Source organism: Salmo trutta, chromosome 18, assembly GCF_901001165.1.
Source record: "Salmo trutta chromosome 18, fSalTru1.1, whole genome shotgun sequence".
Taxonomy (NCBI): Eukaryota; Metazoa; Chordata; class Actinopteri; order Salmoniformes; family Salmonidae; genus Salmo; species Salmo trutta.
Genome location: NC_042974.1, coordinates 34,486,585 through 34,493,849, shown reverse-complemented (window position 1 = coordinate 34,493,849; position 7,265 = coordinate 34,486,585).

The following is a 7,265-nucleotide window of genomic DNA, read 5'->3' as shown; positions in this document are numbered from 1 at the left end:
ATTATCCCCAGGCAGAGGTTCGTAAACGGGTCAGAGTCAGGCAGGTACAGAACGGTAGGCAGGCTCGGGGTCAGGGCAGGCAGAATGGTCAGAACTGGGGAAACTAGGAAACAGAACTTGAGAAAGCAGGGAGACGGGAAAAACACGCTGGTTACAGCTGACAAGACAAGATGAACTGGCAACAGACAAACTGAGAACACAGGTATAACTGCCTGCCGTTCTGTACCTGCCTGACTCTGACCCGTTTACGAATTTCTGCCTGTCCTGACCCCGAGCCTGCTTGCTGTTCTGTACCTTATTGACTCTGCCCTGGATTACGGACCTCTGCCTGCCTTTGACCTGACTTTTTCCTGCCCCCTGTTTGGGCAATAAACATCTTTGGCTCTAGCTGTCTGCATCTGGGTCTTATCCTGAGTTCTGATACTTGTAGACCCTTGTTTTTTTTCAATACAGAAAGAGAGCCTCCTAGATTGACAATCTTGAGTCCTTCTTAAACAACAACATAGCGATGACATGTACTGTATATTTGTTTCATTAAATACAACTTGATCTAATTATGTCTGTACTGTCTTACCTGGCATATAACCATATCAGATTTCACCTTCCTTTCAAAAAACTTGGTCAAGGTTTCATAAAACCCCCAAATAGTGTCTATGATATGGAAGTCTGTAGCTTCTTTATTTCAGCTTCCAGAGTCTGGAACAAGACAATGACAACTGAACATGTAAAGTATATCAGGTCAGGGTCCTATTATGATGGTATATTTATTTTGAATACAAAATTTAAAAGCAGATGTTTTCACAAATAAATCACACCTTTCTGTACTCCTCCTGTTCGTCGTTTAGTTCTTTGGCTTTCTTTTCATACTCTTTATACATTTTTATCTTCCTCTTTCCCCTGAATGTCTTGTTTGGATACAATTAACTCAGGCTGAGGCACCTCCTGCATGTTAAAAAGCACAGGGTCAGAAAACACATTCAAATACATCTCTACAATATGTTTACTTCAAATGACTTTTTCCTTCAGGACAATCCAGTCTAATACATGTTTATCATGTTAACTGTACATTTATTGAATGTTAATTAATATTGGGTATTCAATTCATAGTCATATCCATATTTAAAATTCATTAATATTTCATGTTGACCACCACCATACCATTATCAAGATGATTTTTTTAGGTTGAGCACTCCACCCACCATTTCATCCAGAGCCCTCTCGCTGATATTGTCACTAAGGAAGACATATAGTAACCAGAATGTCAGTTTCAATGGGTGCCCAAGAAAATAATATCAACATCAATTCACACTGGATTTGTATTGAGAAAACAGCTCACAGTTTTCACAATTTATCAGTGAGTGAGTAAGACCTTGACTGTGTTAGTAATGGTTAATTAGCTGTTAGAATGTCCTGTTAGAATGAACATTAAATAAGTGGGAGATGGGAAAGATTAATTTGGGAGAAGGTAGGAAGCAAGTGACACAGTACTTTGGCCGCCAGCCGTTTTTGTTTCTTTGTGTTCTCCTTCTCCTCTTTCTTTCTCTGTTTTGGGGTGAGGTTCCAACTACCTCAATGAAACCAAGTACACATGTCGATCAGGAGCTCTACCCGGGGCAGTCCAGTTTGTTCTCTTATATACAGACAAGTTATATTTGCATGATTTAGCTCATTCACCATTCATAGTTAATTCAACATTAATGTTTGTTTCCTTCATGTGACCAACCAATACTGGGTCATGCATGTGACAGACCAATACCTCACGTGGCTTCTTCTCTCTAAGCTGAGACCTTGAACCTGAGATATCCCTTTCTCAAAACAAGGTTCTGGGCGTACTGTCAAATTGCAGATAGTGAGGATTCGTTCAATCAGTCACTTACATGAACACAGAAATTGGTTATTAGAAAGCACATGAATAGAACACAGAAATTGGTAGAAAAGCACAATCATAAACATTTCCATCGCAGTACTTTTAAAATTGAATATGGAGACGGGGAGTCACCAATCATAATTTGATGTGAAGTAACTTGTGATTTGGTGGAAATCCAAACCATTAAAGTGGGTCAATAACACAAAAAATGTTCAGTCCTCCACAGACTGTGCCCTCCCTGGCCCCTTGTTGTCAGACCGGCTGGGCTCCCACAGCTTCCTCTTCAGGTCCAGCTCTGACATGATCTTCATGATATGCATTAAAGTGGGTCAATAACAAAAAAAAAAAAAAAAAAATTCAGTCCTCCACAGACTGTGCCCTCCCTGGCCGCTCGTTGTCAGACTGGCTGGGCTTCCTCTTCAGGTCCAGCTCTGATATGATCTCTATGATCCGTCGGATCTTATCCTTCATTCAGTTGATCTCCTTCTGCTTGTGCACCCCGTCAAAATCTGTGTTTTCACTTTGTATATGACATCCTAGAATGTACGTGAAGGTGAGAGGTCATTGTAGAGGTAGGGGTTTGAGCCTCCATGCTGGGCACTGAGGCTACCTGTGAAGGCAGCACTCTCCTTCTCACGTCTTTCCTCTGCTCCGGCCGTGATCCTGCTCTTCGTCTCTAAAATCTCCTGCTGTAGCTGGGGTGTTTCGAAAGAAGATGAGTGGCATGTAAAAAACAAAACATATAGCATTGGGCAATTGCCAATGAAGGAGTGCAGAATGTGCAAAATCTCTAGCAATTGCACTGTGACTAAAGGGACATACATCACATTCTAACTCATATTGCTGTCAGCTCATTCAATCTTCTTCATACTCTCCATTCTATGATGTTCATCCAGCTCCTGCTAGTTCGCTCCTTCATGGTGTAGCACCTTTGAAAATGATTTCCTTTTGGTTGTGACTCTCAAGTTATAGCTTGCCCTTTGACCTTCATGGAATCCCAGCATTCTCTTGAGGATGCCACGCAGGTAGCACTTGGCTAGGTTCTCCAGCTCAATCTCATTTCAGACCTGTGTGTTTGTGTGTGTTTTACCCTGGTGACCTACTGGTGTTGGCTTCATTCTGTTTAGTATCCGTATACTGTAAGCATATTAGTGGATATATTTATCAGGACTACCTGAAAAACAGTACATTGTTTTGCCAGTATATCTGTCAACAATGATTCACCTGAACTGTATGATGGTTATCATATATTTCACATTACATCAGATATCAAATTACTCCCATGTCACGTCCTGACCAGTGAAAAGGGTAATTTGCCATAGTAGAATGGTCATTGCGTTGTTTTGTGTGTTTTGGGGTTTTTTGGTTCTAGGGGAATTTGTTCTAGTTTTCTATTTCTATGTTTCGTTTTCCATGTTTGGCCGAGTATGGTTTCCAATCAGAGGCAGGTGTCTTTCGTTGTCTCTGATTGGAAGCCATACTTAGGCAGCCTGTTTACCTTTGGGTTTTGTGGGTGGTTATTTTCCGTTTAGTTGTTATACCTGACGGAACTGTTGAGCGTTTGTTATTTTGTTGTTTTGAAGTGCATTCATTAAAAAGTCTAAGATGAGCATCATACACGCTGCACCTTGGTCTAATCCTTTCGACAACTGTGACAACCTGTCACGTTCTGACCAGTAAATGGGTTATTTGTTATTGTAGTTTGGACATGGCAGGGGGTGTTTGTTTTATGTGGTTCGGGGTTTGTTGGGCTACGTGTTTATGTAGAGGGGTGTTTGTTTAGAGTGTTCCGGGTTTTGGTTAATGTTCTATGTTAGTATATTTCTATGTTCTAGTTTAGTCTTTCTATTTCTATGTTTAGTTGATGGGGCTGACCTTCAATTGGAAGCAGCTGCTCTTCATTGCTTCTAATTGAAGGTCTTATTTAAGAGGGGTGTTTTTGTCATGGGATTTGTGGGTAGTACATCCTTGTTTGGTGTCTGTGCACTTGACAGCACTGTTAGTGTCGTCCGTTGTGTTTGTATACGTGTTTTGTTTGTTTTTCCTTCTTTTAACCAATTAAAGAAGATGAGTATACACGTTCCCGCTGCACCTTGGTCCACTTCATACGACGACCGTTACAGAACTTCCCACCACAAACGGACCAAGCAGCGGGGTAAGGAGCAGCAGAGGAATTATATGGACTATGGGGAATCATGGACATGGGAGGAAATTCTGGACGGGGCTGGACCATGGCACCAGGCTGGTGAATACCATCGCCCACTGGAGGAAATAGAGTCAGCCAAGGCGGAGCGACGACGTTATGAGGCATTATACCCGCCGAGGGGCAAGTACGAGAGCCACCCCCAATAATTTTTTTTGGGGGGGGCACACGGGTAGTTTGGCTGGGCCAAGGGTGAGCCCTAAGCCAACTCCCCGTGCTTATTATGGGGAACGTATGGAGTGGAGAGCGACGGAGTATGCAGAAGTGCGCACAATCTCGCCCATGCGCACGCACAGTCCAGTGCGAGCGATCCCAGCCCCTCGCAAGTGCCGTGCTAGAGTGCGCATCCAGCCTGGAAGGAGGATGCCTGCGCAGCACATCTGGCCACCGGTGCGCCTCCTAGGCCCAGGCTAACCTACGCCTGCTCTATGCACGGCAACCATCAGGCCTCTGCACAGCCCAGTTCGCCCTGTGCCAGCACTCCGCTCGTGCAGGGCTGCTATTACCATCCAGCCAGGACGGGTTGTGCAGGAGGTGCGCTCCAGACCTCCAGTGCTTACTCATGGCCCGGTGTATCCAGTTCCTGCTCCTCGTACTAGCCCTGAGGTGCGTGTCTCTAGGCTTGCGCCTCTAAAGCCAGCACCATGCACCAGGCCTCTAGTGCGTCAGCCCAGTCTAGTACGTCCTGTTCCCGCTCCTCGCACTAGCCTTGGGGTGCGTGTCTCCAGTCTGGTACCTCCACTACCAGCCCCACGCACCAGGCCTCCAGTGCGTCAGCCCAGTCCAGCTCGTCCCGCTCCTGCTCCTCGCACTAGCCCTGTGGTGCGTGTCCCTAGGCTGGCGCTTCCTAAGCCAGCCCCACGCATCAGGCCTTCAGTGCGCAGTCCCCGTCCAGAATGTCCGGCGACAGTGCCTTGTCCAGAGTGTCCGGCGACAGTGCCTCGTCCAGTGTGTCCGAGAGAGACGGCCCACAGTCCGGAGCCGAGAGAGACGCCCCACAGTCCGGAACCGAGAGAGTCGCCCTACAGTCCGGAATGGGAGCAGCCAGTGTCGCCCTACAGTCCGGAATGGGAGCAGCCAGTGTCGCCCTACAGTCCGGAATCGGAGCAGCCAGAGTCGCCCTACAGTCCGGAATCGGCGCAGCCAGAGTCGTCCTTCAGCCCGAGGTCTCCAGCGACGCGCATCAGCCTGAGGTCTCCAGCAACGCACATCAGCCCGTGGTCTTCAGCGATGTGCCATAGTCCAGAGACTTCAGGAGGGGTAATATTTAATGGGTATTTAGCGGGGGTGGACAGGTTAGGTTGGGGAGTAAGGCCGGAGCCTGATCCACCTCCATAGTAGGTGGGTTGGGGAGGGGGGTGTGTAGCACCCTCCCTTCCCACCCTTTAGTTTGGGATTTATTTATTTTTATTTTTTGGGGGGGGGGGTATTTTTGTGTTTTTTGTTTAGGTGCATCCGGGGTCTGCACCTTTGGGGGGGGGGGGGGGGGGGTACTGTCACGTTCTGACCAGTAAAGGGGTTATTTGTTATTGTTGTTTGGTCAGGACGTGGCAGGGGGTGTTTGTTTTATGTGGTTGGGTTTGTTGGGCTATGTGTTTATGTAGAGGGGTGTTTGTTTAGTGTTCCAGGGCTTTGGTTAATGTTCTATGTTAGTATATTTCTATGTTCTAGCTTAGTCTTTCTATTTCTATGTTTAGTTGATGGGGTTGACCTTCAATTGGAAGCAGCTGCTCTTCATTGCTTCTAATTGAAGGTCTTATTTAAGAGGGGTGTTTTTGTCATGGGATTTGTGGGTAGTACTTCCTTGTTTAGTGTCTGTGCACTTGACAGGACTGTTAGTGTCGTTCGTTGTGGTTGTATACGTGTTTTGTTTGTTTTTCCTTCTTTTAACCAATTAAAGAAGATGAGTATACACGTTCCCGCTGCACCTTGGTCCAATCATTACAACACTCGTTACACAACCCAACTAAATCCTTTACTACTCAACATGATGGGACTTGAATGGAATGCAGAAAACACATCACCTTGCACCTGAAGTGCACACAAATAATTAAAAAAACAACAACAATAAAGCATGTAATGGCACAGTGGCTGAACATTACCCAACTGTGGCTGTTTCCATGTTATGTTACTAATTGTGAACATGTCACGTCTGATTTGGACTGGCGGATAGGCGGAATCAAATGCAGGAGACAGAGGTGCTGGAGGTGAGTGTCCTTTAATACAACTGACACACACAAACGCCGAAAAGCACAGGGCGCTATACAAAGTTCACGTATTTTTAACTGCGCCCATAAAACACAAAATATAATTCCAAGGCGCAAAAAGGCAAGGAGCGCAGCCCGGTAAATCCCTCGACAAAACTGTCAGTAACACAACGTAGACAATAAACAATCCCGCACAAAAAAACAACTGAAAACACACATTAAATAAGTCCCCACTAATGACATACACAAAACAGGTGCGGAGCAGACAGACAAAACTAAACGACACAGAAACAACGATCGGTGGCAGCTAATAGGCCGGCGACGACGACCGCCGAACGCCGCCCGACCGAGGAGGGGCGCCACTTTCATTGGAACCTGTGACAGAACAAGAAAGTATTATAAACCCACAACACAATAAATGACACACCGTTGATATCAGTTCTGTGTTATATTCAAATAATGTTGTGTGACACAGTACCCAACATTTCTTCCAAAATGTTATCTGCCTTGCTACAATTCTGGGCAAGGCACACTATAACGGATAAAGTTTATCGAGATGTCGCAATCACCAAGGAAAAATGTGCCAACAGCAACACAGCTGCTTTGTGATTCAGTTATTGAAGTATTTGTTAAATGTCAAGGGCATCACCAATGTTTTCCACACCAGTACTGGAGTACAAAGTCTCACAACCAGTCTTTGAATTGGATTAAACTTTGTTCACACATATGTCAATAGGACTTGACACTTGACTTTGAGATACAAAACACAGTAAACCCTAAATACGCTAAAGTTCTGTGACAACAGGGTAGCTCTTAGGTGAAGGGACATCAGCAGTGTTACCAAACGCTTCTAGCTTGTTGACACCTGCTCGGTCACATCAACTATCTGTCGCTTATCACTGGCCTATAGACAGGAGGTGAGGACAAACAAATAATAAAACAAACGTGACTACAGAAGATTTGATTGATCTGAAATTATCTTCATTAC